Here is a 27,441-nt window from a genome sequence, read left to right on the forward strand (position 1 = left end):
CTTCGGAAAAGGGCAGAAACAGAGAGTCATTCGGAGACCTGGAAAACAGCCGTACTGCTTCCTCCTAAAAGAAATATAGACTGGCCTGTGCGCAATGGCACATTGACGGATAACTCGAGAGATTAATCTTGTGGAAATGATATCCGGGAGGTAATCGAGATGAGGAAACGGACTTTGGCGGGATGTGCAACGCAGAGCGGAGATAACAGATGGCCTGATATGATAGCAGGCGATAGATTCCTGAGGACGAGAAGCGCAGCCGATGTGAATAGGATGGACTCAGCCGGCACAGGAAAGAGTTAATTGGATATCACTGCGACGGGTCTTTTGTCGTATATTGGACGTAGTCTAGCTAACGATGCTGTTAATGGTAAGATCCAACAGAAACGAGACGTTTCGGAAGTTTTTGTCTGCATTAGACGCCAAAATAAAACAAAATATAGCGCACACAATCGACTAAGGTCTCCTGTGGGTCATTCCCCTAAAATCTGGGGGGAATGATTTGGAATAAAAAATCCCCATACAGCAACTGATTCTCCCGTCTGTATAAATTTCTTTGCGCAGCGAGCTTCCAGGGGAGCTTTCAGATGACGGCAGCGGCCTGATATCGTTACGGTCATCTTTCCGAATGCACAGCTGTGCGCCATTTAAAGCAGAATTCAGACGCCTATACTCGGAATGGTTAGCAACGGCCGACCACGAAGTGACACCGACAGGACGGCTCCGAAGGTCATCACTGCAGCTAGTCTGCTCGCGGGTTTTGAATTTGTGGTGTGCGGTGTCCCCGGACTTTTATTTTTTTCAGTTACAGGAATTTCCAACGGAGTGAATGGAACAGAAGATGATTTTATTATGAAAGTGGAGAGCAGCCGGGCCCCAGCAGCTGCAAACGTGATGGCGATGAAGAAGCCAAAACGTATTTCCAACTAGGCGCCAGATATAGAAACAGACTCTACGCTAAAATATAGTAGTTTCCCCAGAGCATGGTTTAAAGCTTGAAATGGAAAATGCTTCCTCCGGGTAAGGGGCGCACGCAGCCGAAATTAAAAAAAAAATCACGTTATATATATATATATATATATATATATATATATATATATATATATATATAATGAGGGGCGCGTTATACATATGAGAGAAGCCAACAGCCACAGAAACCAAGGGAACACGGGGATTTTTTAAAATATTTATTTACTTTGTGATGTTGCTCAATGGACCGTATTACTCAATGTGTTATCGCTTAAAGATAATTGATTAGAAAAGCAGAAGAGAAACAACCACATGCCGCCGGTGGGAACCGAACCCCCGACCTCCGAATTACGCGTCCGGTGCTCTACCAACTGAGCTACGGCGACGGCTGTCAGATCTGTTTTCGGGAGTATTTGTGTTTACAACTCACTTAACCTTGAGAGTGTTCATCAGGTTGAGTGAGTTGTAAACATAAATACCCCCGAAAGCAGGAGATTTGTTGTCTCTGAAGGAATGGCACATCCCAAGGTGGAGGGTTGACCAGAGTTTAATGCAGTTGTCTTCATTACAGCCAGAAGAAGATTGATGGAAATTTCCACAAGTATCAACCGGGCATTATTCTCATATACTCAGTTGCCATCGGTATCGCCGTCATCATCTCACTCACTGCCAACGTGATCACTTTCTTCGCCCTTGTATCACCGTTTTATTCTGACCGTCTCACAGCTAGCGCGCCATCTCAAACCTGTCATCTCACCTTATCACGCCTAGTACTGTGGAATAGTAAAGTCGCATGCTGCGTATACTCCAAGCCAAACCAGCGTACGTCTCCTTTGCTCATCTTTGCCGGAGAGCCGGATCCAATTTAGCTCTTGGTAAAAACCGATAGCCTGCCACTTTGCGGTGATACCTGTACGATACGTGCGCTTTCATTTATTGGCCTCTTTTCGACTCTAAAAGTTTCGCTTTCAGAGGAGGTACCCTTTTTTTAAATCAGAATGCGCTAAACTGTCGACGAAGGCCGTTCGATTTGTGCTCAATATCTCTGACTGATGATGTCGCTACGCCTAAGGCGGAACGCTCCTCTAATTAACAGAACCCGGAACAGCAGCGTGCAGACAGTGATGCGCGGACATGGAAGGTATTAGAATAACGTAATGTGTTAATGCGCAGTCGCAGCCCGAATACTCTCGTCAGTGACCGGAGCGTTTCGTAACTTCGCGCGAAACCTATGTACTTGCATCTGCGGAACCGCATGTTTCGATTACTACTGATTACCCTTTCGTATAAACTGCGCAAGCCCATAACAGCGAAAGAAAGGTTTGGATTAAGCTGAGTTAACACGCGCAGTTTTTTTTTCCGCGTCATAAAATACATAAGTAAACACATCGAGTACTTATAGAGTTGAATAAGAGGCTTCGTGAAAATGAAATCGACCTTGAAGCTTATCTGTGGTTGCGCGAATTCCTTACCGGCTTCCTTATTTTGTTCTGCCGTTATTACGCTCATTATTGCAACTTAACATTCGGCTAATTTTCTAACTACGCTGTACTTTGAACGAACTTTTTGCGGAAAAGTGTCAACTGCGACGCAAGAAGAAAATGAGGGGCTGATGCGTTGCTGTCTCAGTTATTCGCCATGCAAACTCACTTCCGTCTGTTTGCTGCTTTTCTTTTTCTGCAAATATTGGCGTATGGATCACGCCCAGAATAATATTTTGCATCCATTTCAGCCTGGGTGTATGCGAGGAAGAAAAAAGATAAGATGGAAAGTTGTTATCTGTTCAGTGGCGCGTGGCGTAGAATCCACCGAAGGTTGCCAAACATCAGCAGACGTGAAGGCCACCGGTCTCACATTTTCGACACCATCTCCGAGCCGCAACGCGGTTTTGGAGGGTGAGGGTGTTAGAGGGGCATGTGCTCTGATAATAAGGCTTATGGTGCACGAAAGAGGATCTCAGTGAAGTTAGTGGCGCGGTTGCCGTAGCGTCTTATCCTACTCGTGTCTTTTTTCTCTCTCTCTGATATCTGAAAGATGTCTCCGTCGGAATGGATCTATCCTCCTCCGGATAGATCGCTTAGCTCGGCTGAGGCCTATGACTGGAGAAGACTCCAAGCTAGAAACTTCGCATCCCCGCTCTGGAGGAGCTGGACAGGAGGTGACACGAGGGAAGATGCGGAGGTGTGAGAGTTCTGCGGGCATACCGCTACACTCGAACACATACTATGGATATGCCCCAGTGCCCCAGGATATGGCAGAATTAATAATGCAGAGGAATGGGAGACCATACTCAGAAGTGCCGACCTTAGCATACAACGATACGCTACCCGCCTGGCAGCAGAAGCTGCGCGACTATATGGTTGCTAGTCTTCCAGCTGCGACGCTGCCCCTCCCCGGACGCCTGCGTGCGGACCCGGAGGGGCACGGGTCTTCTTCTGGCGGAAATAGTTTCTTCACTTCACTCGCTCTCCGTCGGATGGCTGTTAAGTCGCGAGACCAGGCAAATAACAACTGGCGCAGAAACACGCAAAATCAAAACATCTAGGCTTGGGGTTGACATAAACAAAATTCAACTGTCAGGTAAGCAAGCAAGTCAGGCAACAAGTCATAAATTCCGACAATGCAAAGGCAATAAAGTTAGCAACTGCGATCAGTTCGGCCAGCAACTCAGACAACAAGTTAGTCAGTCGATCAATAATAATCAGTCAGTCAATATGTCATTGAAGAGGTCAGTCAGTCAATAAATCAATTGAGTCAGCAGGTCAGGCAGCCATTGTCGAAAAAACTATTCTGCGCGAGCAGCCGCAGACAAGATGACGTAATTGGACAGGACGCTTGCCGACTCACGGATGATTTTGTTATGACGGAAGATGACATAGGTATATTCGAAGTGGACCAAAAGAACAGCATACGTAGAAGACGTGCACCCAAAATACTTTAATACTGCCTTCACAACTTCACGTCGCATCTAGAAATCGCACCTCACAATCGGCAAGAGATACCGATGGCCCGCTTACATATAGCTAGATATAGCTAGATTGCAATGCGCAGCAATGTGAGAATACGCATAGATGACAGATTTCTGAAATGCTCCTTTAGACGAACGTAAACGCATCACCCAGTCTAACCGATATAAACTAACTCAGGAAAATTGGAACTCGTAGACAACTGCGCAAGCGCGAGGCACATACCATGACTTTTGGCTGACTCAACGTGAAAATGTACAATAGTTAGGTGACAAATCAATTCTTCTCTGCACTCGCGCCCACAAGCGGGGCATCTTTGGGCGGGCGGAAAACAACGACAACCTAATAATGTTGCGCAACATTTTTCGAGTTTTGCCACATCTTATGTTGGCATGCGTATGGGCAGTGCAATCATATTTGGCATTTCTTACTGATTTTCCCCCAAGTACTGACGTCGAAGAACGCGGATAGAAAGATGCAGTTATCTGGTCACATCCCGCTTAACTCTCGGCTACTGCACGGAAGCACGGTTTTACCCATTTCAAAGGCAGCACGCGGACAGGACAGGATTCTACTCTTCACCGTTTTCGACTGCACCGAATCAAAAAATTTCACGGCTTTTCAAATCAAAGCTTTTTTAGACGTAAGTTGTAAAAGCCAACATGTAGAGGCTCGTTCAAAGCACAGAGCAATGTGCAAAAAAAGAAATGGAGCTCGTTTTCCTTAGGGAACTCAAGCGTTAAGACGTATACCCTCTTCTTTAAACATCTTTAGAGATCCACCAATACGGTCATTCCGCCCCCCCCCCTCTCCTGCTATTGACTAAAATCAAGTAGTCATAGTTGCTAAGTTTAAATGGCAAGACTATAAAGGTTGACTGATGTGTCTACTTTCGAGAGAAAAATGTTTTCCATAACAGAAGCCAGTGCTCTGAAACCAATACAGACTCCCCATTTTTAATCTCAACACTCTCCACATCAGGAGCAAGAGGCAAGGTATATGGACCAATTCTCCAAAAACTCTTTTACATAAATGATACACTGCAGAACAAACCTATGTTGACAGTTGTGCTGCGCACGTAATATACTCTTGAACAGCAACTATAAGTTTTGGTTTGGGTAAAGCATAGAACAAGTCTCGACCATCGATGCGAAACGTCGGCTAGGCAGTCAAGTCAGTCAACGACTTTGTATAGCTCTTACAATATAAACCATTACTCAAAGTATTAGTTAATGCTTTATTATCTTATTTCAAACCTTTATCTGTTTAATGCGAGCGCGAAAAAGAAGGTCGCAGAGAATTAGAATTTAGGTTAGAATGCCACAGACTGTTTGCATAGATAGGATTAAATTAGGTTACGAAAAATACGAAGCTAAAAAAAGGGAGTGGAAGGGAAGACAATGAAATGTAATTATCAAGCACAGTTCAGAGAATGTATTCGAGGGCCAATTTGCACAAGTTCACTAAACGTACAGTAATGTACAAAAGTTTGAGGAACGCGGTATGCGGGAAAAAAAATTGGCAGTGGTTTAGCTCTGGTTAAACCTGGAGGATTGCGAAAGCAACGAGGAGCGAGAGAGAGGCGACGGAGAGCGCACTGCAGCTGCGGCGGCAGCGGCGGCGGCCCCGGCACGCTAGCTATGCGCCGCTACTGCGCATGCGCAACTGGCGAGCGCGGCGGCGGCGCGCCAGCTGTGCGCCGCGTGACGTCACTGCTCCTCGCGCATGCGCAGTATGGCCTTTCCTCGGCTCCGCGAAATGGATCGGCGACTGGCGTAGTGTTGCGTTCGCAACAAAAATTTCTTCTGCGCAGTCCAGGAAAAGCAGGTCAATAAAAAGCATAGATGCATGAGGACATATGCGTGTTCCATCCGCTGGAACAAATATTAACTGACTGACAAGCAACGGAACACAGAAAAATTTTTTAGAGCGGAAGCTCGACTTCATGACCAAAGTTGCAAAAGCCGTTTCATCGCTGAAGCCTGGCCGAAATAAATATTACCGCGACCGGGTATCGAACCCGCGGCGGCGCGAACAGGCCAGCTTCGTTGGCCAGTGCCCAAGAGCACTATGCTATCGCCGCTTTTATTTTTCAACATAATATTTATTACAATTACGCGATGTTTTAAGTACCTGAATTACTTACAAACATTACGAAAACAGTGGGATATCAACACCAATAAGCAACGAAGCACGAGAAACGTGTAGATTCGGAAAAAATAGCTAATACGTCACGACACGACAGATCAAAGCAACAAAAACTAGAAAAAGAAGGCAATAAAAAAACAGAGCACTAAGAGTGAGTGCCATTCCGGTTCAAACTCGTTCTGGGTACAAAATTCTTTTATGTGTAAAATCATTCTACACAAATGGCCTCTAGCAGAAACAACGGATTACAAGGTCGGTCCATCATGCGTGTTTTCCAGAGGCTGTGTGATCCAATTGAAAATAACATACCTAAGGGTTCATCAACAAATGGTAGTGCAGTGAGAAATCGTACAGAATGCGGCGTCAAATTAAGTTTTTTTTTTCAGTGCCCTTTGCATGATTTCCCAGAAGAGTATTACATCTTTACAATTAATGAAAAATGTACACAAACATTTTTCTTGGTGCGCAGACACATTACCAGTCAAAACAAGACTGGAGAAAGAGGGTATTGAAGTGTTTACAGTGAACTGCCGGCGTTGTGATGCTCCTAAAATGACTGAGCATTGTTTCACTATGCTATCGCCGCAGCCGATCACGCCTCGTGTTAAACTGCAACACTTCTTCTCTAGAGCTGAGCATTGCACATCGGTCCTCATCAACTTCCATCTGCGGCGCGATCAGGTCAGCTTAACCTCGATCAGAGCTTAACCTGAGTCTAATAATTAATCCCGTGCCGACGACCCAGAAAAGCAAATACATGAGCCGACCAGGCTAAACACATACTTTCGCACGTCTATTCGGTTTAAATACGTTAGAGCCCTACCATTTTTTTTCCCGCTAACCTGCATCCTGAAAAACTTTTGTCTATGACTGCTCTCGCTTGGAACCATGCGAGAAACCGTAGAGATGCAGGCCCAGGACGCGATGGCTTGCCGAGCTCGTCTACGGCATTTCAGGAACTACCATTCGAAGCTAGGAGCGTTAATTTCGCGTATCCGTCTTGCTGGAGAAAACAAAACACAAGCATACACGGCGCGCATCCTTCGGTATTCACCTTGTCTAAAGCGGCGTGCTGTCGCTCACTCAGTCCTCCCAGGTAATCACTCATTGCTCCAACTGCTACGTCCAACGCGTCCGCTTAGCTCCAAGACCACACTGCCGCGGCGCGGAGCCGAGTACGTTGTGGGAGTATGTGTGGTATGTGTGAGTGCCTATCAGCGGCCTCCGGCGGCGACGCAGCTCCCTACTCGTCGCCTGTGGCGCCGCTTACTCACTCCGCGGCAGATCTGACAAGCAGTCAGACCCCTTTCCGGCCCGTACCGCCGCGCTGCCGCGAAGCAAGCTTGTCGGCGAATTCTTCGCTCTAATCGCCGCTGTTATTTCCGCTGCAGTTCCTTCGCTGCAGCCAGCTCACGAACACGACCAATTAATCGGGTATCTTCTGAAGTCTTCATTGCTATGTATCAGGCGTCAAATGGCCTTAGGGAGCATGTACGCAAGGTGCGTGGCGATAAATAACTACACGTGTTTTTCCTCCACTGGGAGGCCCTCTCGAGTGCCTTCATAAATCTCACCTGTTTCGTGGCACCCGAAGGGATACGTATTGATTAGCAGCCACGTGTCATCGCAGCGAAAGGGTTCGGCATGGTTCCATAGCTGGCGATAAAAAAAAAAAAAGAAAGTGTGAGCGGTTATCGTTGTCTCATTCCATCGCACTTCACTAAGGGAATCACAAGCCTGATCAGATTAAACGAAGTTGCAGTCACTGACGGTAGTCCAAGTTAGTGAGGCATTTCGAAACCCCTGCTGTATTTTTTTTGTTCACTGTGAGCTAAACAAGACCGCTCGCGTGTTTATATGCGAAGAAACGACGTAATCATCAAGGATATATACTTGGCAAGGAGCCCTCGTTCTTCTTCAATTTTTATTGCACGGTCTGGACGAATAGACTCTAGCAAAAGGTGCGTCGTCGATATATATATATATATATATATATATATATATATATATATATATATATATATATATACTCCCTGCTACGTTCGTTTCCCTTCTCTCGGAATCCACTCCGTTACCCTTAAGGACCTGCGGTCATCTTGCCTTCGCATTACATGCCCTTCACAAGCCCATTTCTTCCTCTTCATTTCGACTATAGGATGTCATTAACCCGCGTTTGTTCCCTCGCCCACTCTGCCCGCTTCCGATCTCTTAACGTTACACCTATAATTTTCCTTTCTATAGCTTGCTGCGCTGTCCTTTAACTACGTTTTTTTTTTGCACCTCTATTTTTTCTCTTTTAGTCTTCGTGTTAGCACTTTTACATCTCATTTGCCACCACTTTTTTGTTTAGCCGTGTTAGTTGTTGGCTCTCATGCACTTCAGATGTTTCGGCTCGGTCATCTTCTTGCTTCGTTATCCCGATTTGTGCTTTTACCACTTTTAAAAACGATTTTTGCCCACTGTTTGTTACGCAGAAAAAAGGGCAAGTGAAATAAGTTCTTCTAGCTGCTTCTTGTAATCTTTCTTCTTTTTTTTGCGGTCTTGTTTACCTCTCTACTGTATGCTTAACTATTGAACATTTTATATTGCTTGCGGCTTGGCACGTGCTGTGATTCTAGTTTTACAACGGTGGGCGGTTCCTTGAGGGCATATATGTAGAGGTTGGCGCCTTTCTCAAATAATGTTGCAGTTCAGCGCTTGTGTGTGTGTTTTCTCGTCCTGTGTCCGTGTGTAGCATGTGCTGGTTGGTTGGTTGGTTGGTTTATGGGGTTTAACGTCCCAAAGCGACTAAGGCTATGAGAGACGCCGTAGTGGAGGGCTCCGGAAATTTCGACCACCTGGGGTTCTTTAACGTGCACTGACATCGCACAGTACACGGGCCTCTAGAATTTCTCCTCCAAAGAAATTCCAGCCGCCGCGACCGGGATCGAACCCGCTGTTGAAATTATTATTGCCATTCGTGATCTGAGAGAACTTGCCAAATGCGCTCCAACCCAATCTTATTATTCTAGTAAATGTAGTTAAATTGCATTAACAATTGCTGCTCATGGAATTTCATAAAATTTTTTTAGTTACTACCAAAATGTAATGCAGTTACTTTTAAATTGCTTTTTACTTTTGGTGCTCATAAGGGAATACAGTGGTCACAGCTGTTGCAAGTATTTCAGATTTCTTGATTTATTGCGTCGCCAGATTAACTGAGCTTCAAATTGGACGCCAAATATTTTGCCCCGCTTGAAAGATAGTGTCCTTGGCCATGCTGGACAGCCGCTTGGCGGCTGACGTAGAAGAGGGCAACCCACTGCTACATACGAAAAGCTTCTTCGCACTTCATTACGATAAAAAATGTCCTGAAGTCCTCGACATCTATCTTTAAATAAATCATGAAATCATTACTTCACGGCGTCATGTAGTCCCGGCTTCTTAATCGTCTTCTGCGCCGCTTGTCGGTGCTGCAGCGATATCTTGTTCGGATGGTGGTTGTGGAAAATGTTTATTTGCTCTATTTTACAATATTTTTTTTGCGGCTTCAGATGGAGTCGTCCATCTTATCATCAGGGTCGGTTCCCCTAGTCCAGGGCTCCGCTGAGGGTAGCTGCCCTGCGTGCACGCCTTACCAGTCCTTGTTGAACTTTCAGGATGTCGCTGGATAGCATCCTCTCCCACTGTTCCGCACTCGGGTTTTCAATTATGGGTAGCTCGTCTATTTTCTGGCATGCCCATGTGGTATGGTATAGGGTTGGTTCGTCTCCACACCACGGGCACTCGCTCTTGTACTTACAAACGGGAACATTCCCGTGCCTAAACATGCTAAGTAAAATCTTGTTCGGATTGGAGTTTCAAGAGTGAGCGGTACTTGGTGTTGTGGCCTGGCGTAGCTAGTCAGTAAACAAAATCTAAAAATGGCAGGTCCATTGGATTGTGCGCCACGCCTTAGAGTTTAGTTAGGAAATCTCTCCCAAAGAAAATAGAGCGAAACACCAAATTCTCTATCCAAAAGTTACAAACACATTCATTGGTTTTCTCGCTATGGGAAGGCGTCTGGCGAGAATTTTAGCAGGCGATTTTAGTAAAAGAATTCCGAAAGTAATTAATTACTTTCATGGCGAAAAACTGCACTAATGTTTGTAATAACATTACGAAATTACTAGGCAAGAAGAGCAAATCATAGCATTACAAATTACCAATAAATTTGTTCAAATTACTGCAATGAAATTAAAGTACTTTTATTACTTCCATGTATATGAGGAATGGCATATTTGTTCGCAGGGCACTGAATACAATGTAGCGAAGTTAAGTTGTACGCAAAACTTATAACATCATCAGTAAGTGCAGACATTCTGGCAGATAAAAAAATTGATAGGCAATTACAGTGGTCGGTAATGCGAAATTTGAGCGTATCTCTTCACACACAGCCTGCCATCGCTGGCAGGTGGCGTGTTACGCTGCTAGCCACTAGAGTTACTGTATATGCTACCAAAGGTAGCAGAGTTGCGCGTAGGTCCGCCATCTTGCCTGTCAAGCAAACGAAGTTATGCGGCGAAACCGCAATCTGTTTCTGCAGGCGACACCGATCGACCGTGGGCGCTTTTTCGATGTTTTAAACCACTTTTTCACTTGATCGCAAACAAAGAGCATCGAAACAGCTGACTGCGTAACCTATTCAAAAAGTATAGTCACGAAAAAGCGCTGCTCTTTCTAGCGCGCGCCGTGAGCTGCGGCAGCAGGCGATTCCCACAGTCGCCTTCCCCGAACTATACCTGATAACTTGAGGGCAGACTCAGTATTATAAATACGCCGTGCAAATGCAGAATTCGTTCATCTTTGCGGCAACATTTAATCACCGGACCTGCATTAAAAAAACCTGTTTATAGTCCCCTTTACTGAATCCGAAACTCCTGGAAAAGTTGTAAGCCGGAACTATAAAAAGGACAGTATAAAATCTGCAATACAGTTTACTCGAAACTGGATGAACGTTAGCATCTGAAGTAAACAATCAGATGCCTAAACATGCTTTCTCTCGCTTAAAAATTGTTTGCCATTGAGGTTTCATGCGGCGGAACAGGGCTGCCCAACAGCGGTAAATACGCAACGCGGAGCTCTATTTTAGCGTATCAACAGCGTACACAAAAAAGCGCAGAGCCGCAAGTCCAGCCTGTTTTCGGTAAAGAAACCTCAATGGAACTTTTAGCAAAAAAAAAAAGAAGAAAACGCGAGAGCTACGCGCGCTAAACACCTATACAGCAGCGAACGTAAACCGCGGTTGGATAGTGGATACACTTCGAACTTGGCCGACTGTGAATCCAGTTCACTGCAGCGGCGGCGTCGGGAATTACAAAAAGTGTCCCGAGCGTCGCCTTCTCCTCAGTACACGGCTGCTTGGACACCACGTGATGGCGCTCTACCAATGGAGTCGCGAGCGGCGTTTTGAAAACAGACGCTCAACTCTGCTACCCTTGGTAGCTTATACAGTAACTCTACTAGCCACCGTCCAAGATATTCCCGTGGCAGCCACCTTCCAGGAGGCGTTTCTATCTGCTACTTGGACAACACGTTACACCGACAACGCCGACGCCGATTACGACGCGGAGCGCAGGAACGGGGGTCTAAGAGCTGCGCTCTAATACAATGTAATGCGGCTTTGGATCATGGAGTTAAAAGGGACAGAATGATAAACGAAACACGGCATTGGACACAAATTTTATTCTGATGCCTTTATTGTCATTTTAATAGAAAAGCTACTTTTTCCTTATCATGGGCCATTCGAGTAAGTATTGCTTTTAGTGTACTAAGAAGGAACTTTTGCAGGAGACCGTTCGACGTACACCGTTGTTGGTGGTGTCATACGGTTTAGCTTGCATATTGCATTGTTCAAATGTTTAGGGGAATCCCCCAAGATGCGCTTAGGTGGATACCAACGAGTAATTACTCCCTTATTACAAATCTACTCCACCTTGGAGGATTCCCCGAAACATTTGACCAACACTGTTCTCACTTCGAGTTATTGATCAATTCACTCTCGCCCTATACTATAACCTTGCCGTCCCGGTTAGCTCAGTTGGTAGAGCGACTGCTTCAGAGAAGCGGTGGTCCCGGGTTCGAACCCCGGTTCAGAACGAATTCTTCTTTAACTACGAAGTTTCTGTGAAAGCTGTATAGCTCTTCTTTGTAGCCGCAAAGCTGCGCTTAGGTGGATTCCAATGAGTAATTATTCCCTTACTGCACATTGCATACGTGTAATAATCAGGATGGAGGCTAGCTCGAGACAGGCACTCGAAGCGAATGTCGAATGTTTCACCCGGACCCCTGTGGATTCACCGTTCAGAGGCGCGTCTTCATTTCATTTCTCAGTGTACAACCTGCGTCGAGGTCGAACGCTCACGACGACACACTAACGCTTTTTCCTTCACAGCACGTAGGCAGCCTTAAGTACCCTCGGAATTTATTTTCTTCGTACAAGGTTGGGTCAGGTATCCATTTTCCAAGCGTTTCACCAATGATAAACTGAGCATCAGGCAAGAGCAAAGCTTGTACCCTTTCTATCATTGGTGGGGACCCCGCGGCACAAAACAGTCGTCTTGTGCTGGAAATACCAAAGACAGAAACGTTTCGCATTCCGGCCAGCGAACTGACACGTGCGACAGAGTTTTCCGACAGCCGACGCTCCCTCCGATGCGACATGAGAAAGCATTCGAGATAAAAGCGCATTCCCTATTTCTTTAAACCGTATAAAGACATATTGCATTAATTATTGTGACCTTCGTTACTTACAGAGGAAACACGCCTATTCAACTCTCGTCCGTCCTAAACTTGAATATTCATGCTCAATCCGGGACCCCCAACAAATTAACCTAGCCAAAACCCTTGAGTACATCCAGAACCGCGCGATAAGATTCGTATATTCTGATTATTCATATCATACGAGCGTAACAGCATTGAAAACAAAAGCTAACCTCCCCAGCCTTGAATCCCGTCGAAAAATAGCCAGACTCTGCCTTTTCCACAGGTTTTATCATTCGCCTTTGAGTAATTCCCTTATCACCCCTGCACACCGCCTTTCACTTCGCATCAGTCATCCGAAAGCTGTTCATACACCTCGAGCATCCCCTTCTGCGCATCTGAAATCATTCTTCGCCCAGACCGCAAGAGACTGGAACGACCTGCCCGCTGAAGCTTTCATCCATCCTGGCCTGGAAGCCTTCAAATCATTCATCACTGATATCTATGCCCACCCCTCATGTAATGCCCCTAGTGGGCCTTTGAGGTACAAATAAATAAATAAATAAATAAATAAATAAATAAATAAATAAATAAATAAATAAATAAATAAATGAACTATGTGGCGAAGAGGTTTAGATTAATTCAGGTCACGTGGGATCCTTTAACATCAGTGCACGGGCGTTTCTGCATTTCGCCTTCTAATTTGATAAGCACTGTTTATTTGAATTCGAACTACCGACCTCATGCTGGGTAGCAAAACGGCAAAGCCAGTGTACACGGCGGCCGGTAACAAAGGGAAGCGATTAGATTCGGGCTGGTTGTTCGCTTACTAAATGCATTCTTGGGCACTGCATAGCAGCCCATTTCACATAGGTTAGAACGGCCACGAACAACAAATCGAAGCGTACATAACCAACTGAAGGTTTAGGCTCGTGTTTCCAGGAAAGGTTGCGAAAGAAAGAACGGAAAATCACTCTTTAAGAAAGCTGCCATTATAAAAGTGACGAAGGTGTCTGCGAGGTTCGACGTGTCGTTTTTTTGTCTCCTTGTGTGTCTTATTGTTTATTGTGGGATTGTCTGTGAGTTGGACAGAAACTCATACCTTATTTATCGCTCTACAACGATGTACACCATTTCTTCTAGAGTAATAAGGGAGTAATTACTCATTGACATCTACCCGAGCGTAGCCATACGGCTACAAAGGAAAGCTACACAGCTTTCTCAGAAACTTCGTAGTTAAAGAAAAAAAAATGTATAGTATGTTCACAGCGAGCGGCATGGGTATCATAGGAGACGAATGACCGCATGGGTCGCTGAGCGCGGCAGAGGTGTCAGATGCTCTTGTGATGGCAGCTGGGATCCGGTCTGTTTGTAATCTCTAAGGTTCGTGTTCACCCCGTCGGTCCATGTGGACGGTTACGAGTGCGATACATGATGTTACGCAATTAGCGGGTAACTGAATGGAGCAGATTGAGAAACCCTAATATCACTTTTGATGAATCGGAAATCTCCAAACTAATGTCAAGGAGAGCTGAAGTTTATCTCTTTTGCTTTTATGTGCGGAGAGGGTGGGGGGATATTCTCCTATTTAATGGCCACCATCCTGCTTTTCAGGAGTCGACTTTTCTGGAGCTAGGCGGTCAGAACCCACGCTCGAGCAGCCGCAAGGGGGTCCGTGTGGCGGCCAGATAGTTTGTCCATTGCAAAGCGTTGTGAATGCTTTGTACGAATTTCCTGCTTATAAATAATTTGTCTTTGATCTCTCTGGAGTGTCCGTAAAAACCGTAATCCGAAGAAGAAGAAGACAAGAGCCTATCTTCACTGTGTCCATGATAAAAATTCTTTGTACTGAAGTGCCACATTTTTTTTTTATTTTGAGCTAAGCAATGTCTAATGTCTTTGCCTGAGCACTATCTCAGCGTCCAGTCTGAGCGCTTTCTTTGATCGAACTCTCAGACTGAAGCTGACAGCAATCGTTGATTTCAGTTGAGTGCAGTTCAGTTCAGTTCAGTGCATTTATTTCAGTCATGTACAATGGCTGAGGAGAAAGGAAAAAAAGCCGCGCACGCGGCTTGACAAAGTTCCCATCTCCCGTAGCGGCTTGGCACGGCGATGACAGACAGCAGTAAAACAATAACAAGAGAATGCATGAAATAACAAATATGTACAATATCTTCATAACAGATCACCAGAATAGTCTCGGTACTGTTACACACACGCAAATGATAGTTTAATCACAGCACATGGACACTTTGTTTATTTTACAGTTGGATATGATTCATTCTTTTGTAAGAACATATTTCTGACAGCGTTATATGAAACGGAAAGAATGGATTGATTAGTGAAAGCGTTACTATTAAGGAAAGATGGCAACACATACCTGAGAGTTTGAAAACCGTAATTTGTGCGTGGACAAGGTACATACCAATATTCGTAGTGTCTTGTGTTGTGAACAGCGGTATTTTCCCGTAGATTCGCAAGGTCAGCAAAAAATGTGGTGTCACTATGTACCTGAGATTTGTACTGCTGAATTACACGGTACTGATGAATAACCCTTGCATCCATAATGCGGTATTTTGCAAATAGAGCACTCGTATGTGCTAAGTATGTGGCACCCGCAATTGCTCTGACTGCATTTTTTTGTAATGTCAAAACCTTCTGAATATTAGTTTGCGTCGTTGTACCCCAGACCAAGTGGCAATATTTAACATGAGAGTCAAAGAGGGCATGGTAAATAACAAGTTTTGTCCTAGTAGGTATCATGCACTTTAACCTTCTGAGTATGCCGACAACGCGAGCTAGCTTACTCTCCATTTGCTCGATGTGGTAGTCCCATAGCATAAATTCATTGAAGTGAACGCCAAGTGTTTTTACAACATTAGTTATTTCTATCATATTACCACCCAATACTAAATCTGTATGTACAGCCCATTTGACATTTTTAGCTCTAAAAAATATCGCCTTTGTTTTCCGTGTGTTTATTAGTAGGTGTAATGCGGAAACTCGCACAGTTATTGTGGTCGGGCACAGTCCTTGTCCCAGCAGTGCTGCTCAGCAGGCCGGCGTTCGCAAGAGCGCACCCGAGCTTCGTCAGCTTCGTCTTCTGTCTTCTTCTGTCATCTTCCTCTCCTTCGGCAGCGCTAGCCGCTGAGGCAGCAAACCCCAATTCTCTTTATTACAATACCCCCGGGGTGAAAAGGCGCCATCCTGGCGCCCTAAGGGCACGAGACGAGAGCTGGGTCGTAGTAAGGCTTCAGGCGGTCTAAGTGCACGATTTCACGGCCGCGGCGGCGATGGTCCGACGAAGGCGTGATGGGCTCCACAAGATAATTAACTGGCGATGTCTGCTGAACAACGCGATAGGGGCCCTGGTATTTGCTCAGCAGTTTTGTAGACTGTCCTGGGCTGGAGGAGGGCACCCAAAGCCAAACCAAGGAGTCCGGAAGATAATGCGGCGGCAGACCGGGAGAAGCGGCGCGGGAGCTGTTCTGACGGTGCTGGTCGTGTGAAGTAAAGGAACGCGCGAGTTGGCGGCATTCTTCGGCATGCGCAGCGGCCTGAGAGACGGTTGTGAATTCGGACGAATCGGGGCGGTAAGGGAGTATGGTGTCCATGATGGAGGAAGGCTCGCGTCCGTACAGAAGAAAATACGGGGAAAAACCAGTAGTGGCTTGCGTTGCAGAGTTGTAGGCGTATGTAACGAAAGGTAGAACGCGGTCCCAGTCTGAGTGATCGGCAGAAATGTACTTGGCCATCATGTCTCCGAGGGTCCGGTTAAAGCGCTCGGTCATGCCGTTGGTCTGCGGATGGTACGAAGACGTCGTGCGGTGAACGATATGACACTCCCGAAGGAGGGCTTCCACAACGCCGGACAAGAAGACGCGACCCCGGTCGCTGAGCAATTCCTGAGGCGCACCGTGACGAAGAATGAGGTTCTGAAGTATGAAACCGGCTACGTCAGAGGCCGTCGCAGCTGGCAACGAGGCAGTTTCGGCATAGCGCGTGAGATGATCCATGGCGACGATGATCCAGCGGTGCCCCGAGGCAGTGATGGGAAGAGGGCCATAAAGGTCTATTCCAACACGGTCGAATGGCCGGGCGGGACACGGTAAAGGTTGCAGAGGAGCAGGTGAGTGCGGTGGAGGGTTCTTGCGACGCTGACATTCCAGGCAAGATCGTACGTACTGGCGGACGAAACGGTACATGCCCCGCCAATAATACCGAAGGCGTAGGCGGGTAAAAGTTTTCAGGAGACCGGCATGAGCGCATTGCGGGTCATCGTGGTAACTGGCACAAATGGCGGAGCGGAGATGCCTGGGAATCACGAGCAGCCATTTGCGACCATCGGAGAGGTAGTTCCGACGGTACAGCAGCTGGTCGCGCACGGCAAAGTGATGGGCTTGACGTCGGAGCGCTCGAGAAGGGAGGCGCGCTGAGCTGTTGGCTAGGAAATCCAGAAGAGAAGTAATCCAAGGATCCTTGCGCTGCTCAGAAGCCATATCAATAGTGTCGAGAGAAGGTGTGAGGCCGGAAATAGATGGTGGGTCAGGCTCAGAGGTCACAGGGGAGCGCGAGAGAGCGTCGGCGTCGGAGTGTTTACGACCGGAACGATAAATGACCCGAATGTCGTAATCTTGTAAACGCAGAGCCCAACGAGCGAGGCGGCCAGATGGATCTTTGAGTGACGACAGCCAACAAAGGGCATGGTGATCGGTAATGACATAGAACGGGCGCCCGTATAAGTAAGGACGAAATTTTGTGATCGCCCAAATAATCGCCAAACATTCTTTTTCTGTGACGGAATAATTAGTCTCCGCTTTGGTGAGCGCACGGCTGGCGTAAGCAACGACGTACTCATTGAAACCGGGTTTCCGCTGAGCTAGAACGGCACCGAGACCAATGCCGCTGGCGTCTGTGTGCAGTTCTGTTGGCGCGGAAGGGTCGAAATGGCGCAAGATCGGAGGAGAGCTGAGGAGCTGGCGCAGCGTTCCAAAAGCCTCGTCGCATGCAGGGGACCAAGCCGACAAGTCGTGGCTACCAGCGAGAAGTTGCGTCAGCGGGGCGATAACGGCAGCAAAATTCTTGATGAAACGGCGAAAGTAGGAGCAAAGGCCAAGAAAGCTTCTGAGTTCTTTCAGAGATGTGGGCTTGGGGAAATCAGCAACTGCGCGGAGCTTGGCAGGATCCGGGAGTACACCATCCTTGGACACGACGTGGCCTAGGATAGTCAGCTGTCGAGCGCCGAAGCGACACTTTTTCAAGTTAAGCTGCAGGCCAGCGTCACTGAGACAGCGAAGAACACTCTCGAGGCGAAGAAGATGAGACGCAAAATTTTGGGAGAAGATGACAACGTCGTCCAAGTAGCAGAGGCATGTCTGCCATTTAAGGCCACGGAGGATGTTGTCCATCATACGCTCAAAAGTGGCAGGCGCGTTGCAGAGACCAAAGGGCATCACATTAAATTCATACAGTCCATCAGGCGTGATGAAAGCTGTTTTCGGGCGATCGACGTCGGCCATCGGCACCTGCCAGTACCCAGAGCGCAGATCCAACGAAGAAAAGTACTCCGCTCCCTGCAGGCAATCCAGCGCGTCGTCTATACGAGGCAGGGGGTAGACGTCCTTCCGAGTAATTTTGTTTAGCCGGCGGTAGTCGACGCAGAATCTAATGGATCCGTCCTTTTTCTTGACGAGCACGACCGGAGAAGCCCACGGGCTGTGAGAGGGCTGAATCACGCCGCGATGTAGCATGTCGTTCACCTGTTCATCAATGATGCGGCGCTCGGCGGAGGAGACGCGGTAAGGGCGTTGGCGCAAGGGCCCATGGGTGCCAGTGTCGATATGGTGGCGAACCGCTGCGGCACGACCCAACGGTGCTTGAGGAGAGTCGAAGGATGCGCGGAAGCGCTGCAGCAAAGCGATGAGCTGGGCGCGTTGGTGAGGTGGTAGAGCGGCATCGACAGAACGGGAAAACATATCCGGGGAGGACGGGTCGGCGACGTCGGCGGGAGGAGTGAGGGCGTTGATGTCATGGGCGTCAGCGTCATAAAGGACAGGAGAAGCGTCGTCGAGATCGATGACATCAACCGTGCCAAGCGATTCTCCCCGAAGTAAAGTAGTGGTGAAAGGCAACGGGTTCGCGACGTACAGAGCGGCACAACCACCAGCAAGTGTGAGCACGGCATGAGGGAGCAAGACAGACTTGCGGTGCGCACAAAGAGGTGAGGGTGAATAAAGGACAGTAGCGTCAGAGAGGGCAGCACAAGTCAGCGGCACGAGAACAGAAGAGAAAGGTGGCACATCGACGTCGTCAGCGGCGAGAATAGGCGCGGCGGTAACAGGGGAGGCGTCCACAAGAGCATCACAAAGCGGCGACAAATCAATTTCCGCACGTGCACAGTCAATGATGGCGTGATGCGCGGACAGAAAATCCCACCCGAGGATGATGTCATGAGAGGAGCGGGTGAGAACGAAGAACTCAATGGTGTATGGGAGGCCTTGGATGACGAGGCGGGCAGTGCACGCTGCGATAGGGCGAATGGGGTCAGCGCTGGCGGTGCGAAGCGAAAGGTCAGAAAGCGGCGTCATCACTTTTTTTAATTTGCGGCACAAGTTACGACTAATGATGGACACGGCAGCACCAGTGTCAATAAGCGCGTCAACAGGAACACCTTCAACGATAACTTCAATAACGTTCATAGGGCTTGAGACGGTCGTTGACGGCGCAGTTCTTGCCTCCGGAACTGCGGCGCCTAGTTTTCCGCTTGAAGAGGTGGGGACCGGCGGCGCATAGGAGAGAGCGAACGGCGTCGAGGTGACGGTGACGGTGAAATGCGTCGTCCTCAATCCCTTTCAGAATGTGCTTGATTTTGTCACCCTCGCTCATAGATGGATTGAGCCGTTTACACAAGTCAACAATGTCCTCGATGTAGCTGGTGAAATTCTCGCCATTTTGCTGGGCACGACTGCGCAGACGTTGTTCGGCGCGAAGTTTTCGGACAGCGGGGCGTCCGAAGACGTCAGTCAGGCTGGTTTTGAGAGCCGCCCAGGCAGTAAAATCCGCCTCGTGGTTGCGGAACCACAAGTTGGCGACGTCAGTCAAGTAGAAGATGACGTTCGTGAGCTTAACGACGTCATCCCATTTGTTGTAGGCGCTCACGCGTTCGTAAGAGGCAAGCCAATCTTCTACGTCGGTGTCGTCAGTGCCGCTGAAGACTGTCGGGTCGCGCTGACGGACGGCACCAGAACAGATGACAGCCTGGGCAGGTTGGACCGAGGTGTCGGACGTCGTGGTAGAGCCTGGGATCCTGGGCATCGTGGCGTAGTTCCACGGGGAGAACAAGGAGCACCTCCACCAAGTGTAATGCGGAAACTCGCACAGTTATTGTGGTCGGGCACAGTCCTTGTCCCAGCAGTGCTGCTCAGCAGGCCGGCGTTCGCAAGAGCGCACCCGAGCTTCGTCAGCTTCGTCTTCTGTCTTCTTCTGTCATCTTCCTCTCCTTCGGCAGCGCTAGCCGCTGAGGCAGCAAACCCCAATTCTCTTTATTACAGTAGGGAATTTTTTTCAGACCATGAGTTAAGTTTGCCCAACACGCTGTTAGCCTTTTCTACTATATCATTCGCGTTGGTGCCAGACAGAAATAAAGTAGTGTCGTCAGCGTAAATTAAGTATTCTGTTTCGGAGTCAATCTGTACTAAGTCATTAATATATGCTCGTGTCATTACTGAAAGACTTTCATTCCTGGTGCCAGTAAACTTTATTTTTTTGGTACAATGAAGAGAACATTCGCCTCTGTATCAAAACATGGCAGGAACACAGAATATTAACAAGGAAAACATGAAGCCGGCAAATTTGGCACTAAACTTTGCATATTGTTTCCCGTCACTCGCCTCTAAAATCTTTACGTTTGAGATGACGTTGATGAGGTAGTGTGCCATCGGCTTGCTTCCGCCAACTTTCTGCATGCAGGTTTTGTATTTGCCTTTATTGTGCAGTAATCGTGAATTATCTACACCGATACAGAGGCTACCTATACTATATCAAGCGCATAAACTTTTATTTCTGTCCTATGCAACAAAAATTCGTGATATTGTTCTAGCACATAGTGCCTCACCTGCATTTCATTTTCAGCTCTCTCACAGCTCTTAATTAGAGCACCGTTTTCCGCCCGAGCAGCTTCTTCATCGCAAGAAAGTGCTTATCCACTAATCTAGATCAACTTTGATTTCTAGTGAATGCCATTTTTAACGTTGCACATCCCATCCGAATCACGCGCTAGACACAACCCCTGGGCTTTCGTTCTGTTGCCAGGATTTAATTAGTTCAACAGCGGCATCGTTTGGGCTAGTTGGTTAACATTGTTTAGATCGTGAAAACATTCAACAAGACAAGGACACAGAAAGGACACAGAAACAGACGGACACGCTCAGCCCACTGTGTGTCCACCTCTTTCTGTGTCCTTCTTATTTTGAGCAGTTTCACTATCTAAAATTGATTAATTACTTCGCACCAAAAGCACAAGTCTGTCGCCGCCGCCGGCACTGGCAGCAGCTAAATCCAGCAATAAGGGGCGTAGACACACAGCCGCTTTAAATTTGTAATAAATGCGCATTTTCTAGTCTGGAAACAGGTAATGGCTGCTACGTCTACTGCTACGTGTCCAGAATTTCTGCTCTTTTGGGGCGTTCTACCTTTCAATTTTGAAAGAGCAGTCAGACGGCTACCGCTAAAATACAGTTGTAAACTTTATTTCGCTCACAGCGGCGAGACGGGAAAGAAAACGCAACGAAAAATGACGGACGATTTAGCGCGGTTAGGACTACTGCGAATTAGGTTGTTTTGTTGGTTTACTGGGGTTTAACGTCCAAAAGCAACTCAAGCTATGAGGGACGCCGTAGTGAAGGGCTCCGGAAATTTCGACCACCTGGGGTTCTTTAACGTGCGCTGACATCGCACAGTACACGGTGCGCTCGAGCTTTGGCCTTCACTTCGGTTCGAGTAGAGGTTCGGTTTTCAACGTCAAGCAAGTGTCAGACAAAGACCGGGCGAAATCGTAGTAAAGTGGGGGCCTTCGTGATAGCGAACTAAAACTGGAGGAGGATGCGATAGTGTAAATATTTTAATGCCCATGTATGCAAAACTGGTGATTCTCTACTTAACATTCGCAGATCCTTAGGAGTCCTCATACCACTTTCTGGCGTAGTGGTGCAGCTGTTAAGCGATAGGCCTTGCAATGGAAAGTGCTGCCACTGGTGGGGCTTGTGAGAACCAGGTTACTGAGGCTCGCGCCTGAGCAGCACAGGTAATTGGCCCAATATTGGGAATGGATGGCATCACTCAGGTCCTTTGTAGAACCAGCCTTTGCCAATACATTTCCCATATTGAGCAAACAAGGGAAGCGGAATGAGGGGCTCGTTATAAATATGACGGAAGCCAACAGCCACAGAAACCAAGGGGCACAGGGGATTCTTTTTTTTAATTAATTTATTTATTTTGTGGTGTTGATCAATTTAGAATATTACCGAATATGTTATCGCTTAAAGCTAATTGATTAGAAAAGCAGAAGAAAAAACAACCACATGCCGCCGGTGGGATCCGAACCCACGACCTCCGAATTTCCCATATTGGGCCGATAAGCCGTTCTGCTGGAGTCTTCCCGAGCAACCTCTCCCGACTAATTATTAATTGAACGACCACCTGCCATGGTGGGCAGTTTGCTCACAAACCGGTAGCAGGTTGTGATGACGCCACAAGGTGACGTCACCTAGGTGGTCCACCTGCCACCCAGGTGGGTGGCACCCAACCATCAACTCATCAAGGACAGACCATGGACGGCACAAAATGACTGAAACGCCACGGCTTCCCGGCTAAGTGGAAGCCATAGTGCACTAAAAATCAGCGTACACAAACCACCTTCCTTCAGCTGCGCCCCCTGGCTTTTTCCTGCTTGTCAACTCCACCGCTTCGCTCGCTGTCGCTGCTAGCTTTGAGCACCACAGTTGGATTCCCTCTCTTGATCTCGTAGAGGGAAATTTAGTTAATGATGATGGTTGTAAGGACTCTTGACGTCTTGCAGATTCGTTTTGCTTAATCACATTGCAAGAGGACACTTCAGGAGAGGTTAACTTTTTATAACAATTAAAAGCACAAAGGAAGATACAAGCAAGGAGAAAACCTATTTACAATTGACTGGCTCGCAGTTCTAGGTGACGAAACCAGCCCTCGGTCCTGCCGAAGCAGCTGGTTTTAAAACCAATGTCCCCGCCCTCGGTGGGAGAATAACCAATCAAGTACTATACAAACATCCACCCAATAACTTATTGGGGAAAGGAAAATACCACAAATCGGCAGTTGGGGAAAGAATAACACAACCAATGAGTGATTGGGGAAAGAAGGTAACTCATCGCGACACTGTACACATATGCACACTTTCCACCATCACGATTTGGGATAATTATGCTTTCCCGCTGCGAGCTTCGCGAACACTCGCTTTCCCAACGTCCGGTTGCCGCCAAGTTCGAGGAACGTCATTTCAACTCATCTGTTTCTCGTCGTCGCTCCTCATGCCTGCAGCTAGCGTGACAATATGTCAAAGCATGCCGCTGCAGACATGGTACAAAGAGCCACGCACTGTGGCGCGGGTCAGCCTCGCCGTACACACGTGCACACAGGATGCCGCCTAACGACTCCGTCCATGAGGGGAGTTTGACGTCTCCTGTAATCCCCCGCCATTCGGCGCCCCCTCTTTTCCCGCCGGGTTGACTGACCCCTTCCTGTGTGGTTGTGCGGAGGGCCCGAGAAAAAGAACTTAATGGGCATTCCCATAAAGCGACCGGATGCGGCAAACAAACTACGGCACCGCGAACTTCACTCCTCCCAACCAAGAATGTCACACAGACACTTGTTGTCAGTGGGACATTAAAGTTCAGCCACGGTGTCCAACAACAAAAGTACATACGCACGCAAACACACGTACGTCGGCTGTCCGGTCAGTCCACCAACACGCACACATGCGCCGGCTGTCCGGTCAGTACACCAGCACGCACACATGCGCGCACACAGCGGATATTTCAACCCGCACACACAAGGCCGGAAACCAATCTGCACATTCCAGAATTCACCATGTCAGATCGGTGCCCCAAACTGGCAGAAATAAATTCTAGCCACCTACATCTCGAAACAACACTTGTTTCTTTTGAGCCTTGCCCAGAAGACTGGACCAAAATTTACAATTATTCGGCACAGAGCCGGTTGTAAAGGCTGCCGCCGCCGTCGGATCAATAGAGCTCACCTGCTCCCCGCGGGCTACGAAGATTGCTGCTGCCCTCGCGTCTGCATTCTCCACTTCTTTCAATTTTACAGTTCGCTCAGGCCTCTCATCGGCTACTTCGCATGCAGTTTTGCAACGAGATTCAAGTAGCGCTAGCTCTTCGTACAGGTGTCCACCGACGTTCGCTTCAAAGAAAATCGTGCTGTCACGCCTTCTTTTCTGACAACTACCTTCACCAGCTTGCTTCCCCACTTCTGGCGATGAAGCATACTGTGTCTCCTCCACGTCGATACCCACAGGGACAGACGCATTATCCGAATCCTGCAATTCCTTATCAGCTTCTAAAACCATTGCAGTGATCAAACGCGCATTCCTTCCTTCCTCGGCATCAAATGCAGCCTCATCGCTCGTTGTTAGCTCACAATCTGCTGCAAAAACTTTTGCAGCTACCGGATTGGCCTCAAGCTCTACCGGCGTCTTAGGTTTGTCTCGAATTTTGAAGTGTTCTTCAAAATCAGCTCGCTCTGTTTCTTGATGTAGCCGCTCTCTTTCTATCTGGTCTAACAGCGAGTGGGTCTCAGGTGTCACCAACTTCGCTACACCGTCAGCTACATCTGCTGTCACTGCGCAGAGTGTCAGCTCCGGCTGGCTAACCGATTCATCTTTGGCAGCCAGCTTACCTTCGCCTGCAAAGAGTGTTCCCGCTATGCGCGCCTGCTCTAGCTCTTCGTCGAGCGTTACAGCTGCGCCAGAGTTTGCGCCAACCTGTTCTTGCTCAATGCTGAACTCCTGTTCACAAACCAAACACTCATGAGCCTCCTGGGTCTCCTCTATCTCGGCTTGCTCTGACAAGTAGCGCTTCAAAGGCGCGACTAACGCCCCTATGCCCTCAGCCATCTCTGCTGGCCCGGCACACATGGTTGGGCCCTGCTGCCTAAATGCTGCAGCTCTCACACCTATAGCCATTGGCCCATGGGTAATTCTCAATACGGGAACATGCTGTTCTCGCTTCGATTTCGGACAGTCAATCATTAGATGCCCAAATTCCATGCAGTGAAAACATTGAACTGCAGCGAATAACATCTCGCTACCAGCTTTCGTTCCCTGTCCTACTTTCAACTGCATCTGTGCGAGCTTTATCTTTTCTCGCTCAATTATGAGTTTCAAATTCTCAATTTCAAGCAGCTTTTCTGCCTCCTCAATCTCCAAACATCGCATCTTGCCCTCCCAATTATACCGTACGGCAGCCATCTCCCTTTTCCGTGCTATCATTTATAGCACGAAAACACTACACCGACATGGTGAATTCGGAGGAAGCAGAAAGGTCTCCTACCTCGCAGGTTGCTTTCCTCTGCCACGGTAGTCACGTCGCCCTGAGTGACGACAGCGGGCTCCTTGATGCGGATGAGTTGAGTTGAGCCCCGGCTCTCACAGCAGCTCGCTGACTTGTCCTGCCTCGTTTGACTTGCTGGTCTCCTGGTTCTTCTCTTGAACCTCAACGGGGACGCCTGGTTCCTTCCGCAGCTCACGGACTAGGCACCTCCACGACACGTCGGTCGCCTGGCTCCTTCAGCTCCTCGCCGACTTGAGCCACCTACGTCCCGTTGACAATGACCAGAAGTCTCCGAAGCTTTCAGCGTCGCTCTGACGCTGACTCACGTTCCTCCTTTAGGACGTACCGCTCTGCAGCTTATCCACCGACTTGATCCTCCGCCCCTCCATCAGATACCTCGAGCAGGAAGACGTAGCAAATCCTGTCGACTGCGCCAATTGGATTCCCTCTCTTGATCGTACTAGAGGGAAATTTAGTTAATGATGATGGTTGTAAGGACTCTTGACGTCTTGCAGATTCGTTTTGCTTAATCACATTGCAAGAGGACACTTCAGGAGAGGTTAACTTTTTATAACAATTAAAAGCACAAAGGAAGATACAAGCAAGGAGAAAACCTATTTACAATTGACTGGCTCGCAGTTCTAGGTGACGAAACCAGCCCTCGGTCCTGCCGAAGCAGCTGGTTTTAAAACCAATGTCCCCGCCCTCGGTGGGAGAATAACCAATCAAGTACTATACAAACATCCACCCAATAACTTATTGGGGAAAGGAAAATACCACAAATCGGCAGTTGGGGAAAGAATAACACAACCAATGAGTGATTGGGGAAAGAAGGTAACTCATCGCGACACTGTACACATATGCACACTTTCCACCATCACGATTTGGGATAATTATGCTTTCCCGCTGCGAGCTTCGCGAACACTCGCTTTCCCAACGTCCGGTTGCCGCCAAGTTCGAGGAACGTCATTTCAACTCATCTGTTTCTCGTCGTCGCTCCTCATGCCTGCAGCTAGCGTGACAATATGTCAAAGCATGCCGCTGCAGACATGGTACAAAGAGCCACGCACTGTGGCGCGGGTCAGCCTCGCCGTACACACGTGCACACAGGATGCCGCCTAACGACTCCGTCCATGAGGGGAGTTTGACGTCTCCTGTAATCCCCCGCCATTCGGCGCCCCCTCTTTTCCCGCCGGGTTGACTGACCCCTTCCTGTGTGGTTGTGCGGAGGGCCCGAGAAAAAGAACTTAATGGGCATTCCCATAAAGCGACCGGATGCGGCAAACAAACTACGGCACCGCGAACTTCACTACCACTCTTCCGATTTCTTCAGCTACCTGTCTCGCGCACTCACTGACAATGGCCGGCAAGTTTCTTTCGGCCTATCGAACAGGCAACACCATGCAATCATTGTTCTTCAGGGTGGCTGCAGCAGGATTTGTAGAATAAAAACAAAGAAAGGAACGAAAAGACAGACAGACTGGACGAGGCTGCTTCGTTCAGGTCTGTTCATTCCTTTCTTTCTCCTCGTTCTGCCAATTATGCTGCAACCACCCTGAACTACCAACAACTAGCTCAGTCAACCGCCATTTCAGCAATCATCCTTCTTCAGTAGTGTACCGCGTAGGAGGCTGTGTGTCATCCTGAAACTCCCTCTTTCTTTAAATCCGTATTTTCGGCTATTGTTTGCTTATCTGTCTTCTCTGCGCTGCATTTTATCGCGATGGGGTTGAGGGTCCCGCGATGTTGAAAAGCCGGCCTGTTTGTCGTTGGCTGAGAGCGAAAAATGCACGAAAAATCCCAATAAAAGCAACTTAGGGAGCAGATGGGTCACCTATGTCACGTGACTTCGTGACGTCATCACGACCCGGTCATAAGATAGTGAAGCGGCAGTTTGATCAATGATTGGTCGCGAGGTTTATGGTTTATGGTTTATGGGGTTTAACGTCCCAAAGCGACTAAGGCTATGAGAGACGCCGTAGTGGAGGGCTCCGGAAATTTCGACCACCTGGGGTTCTTTAACGTGCACTGACATC

General features: G+C 48.0%; 1 protein-coding gene across 2 annotated transcripts in view; it reads right to left on the reverse strand.

Annotated features, from left to right (window-relative positions):
• LOC149360003 (SEC14-like protein 2) overlaps positions 1 to 7,276 on the reverse strand; it is a 50,679-nt gene extending 43,403 nt beyond the window's left edge. For both annotated transcript variants that reach the window (XM_089569177.1, XM_089569176.1), the window contains exon 1: positions 7,138 to 7,276. The gene's annotated coding sequence lies outside the window, so the exon portion shown is untranslated. The remainder of the gene's footprint in view (positions 1 to 7,137) is intronic.
• Positions 7,277 to 27,441: the final 20,165 nt, after the last annotated feature.

The sequence above is a fragment of the Amblyomma mixtum genome, chromosome 2 (genome assembly GCF_055824585.1).
Source record: "Amblyomma mixtum isolate Tamu chromosome 2, ASM5582458v1, whole genome shotgun sequence".
Classification (NCBI taxonomy): Eukaryota; Metazoa; Arthropoda; class Arachnida; order Ixodida; family Ixodidae; genus Amblyomma; species Amblyomma mixtum.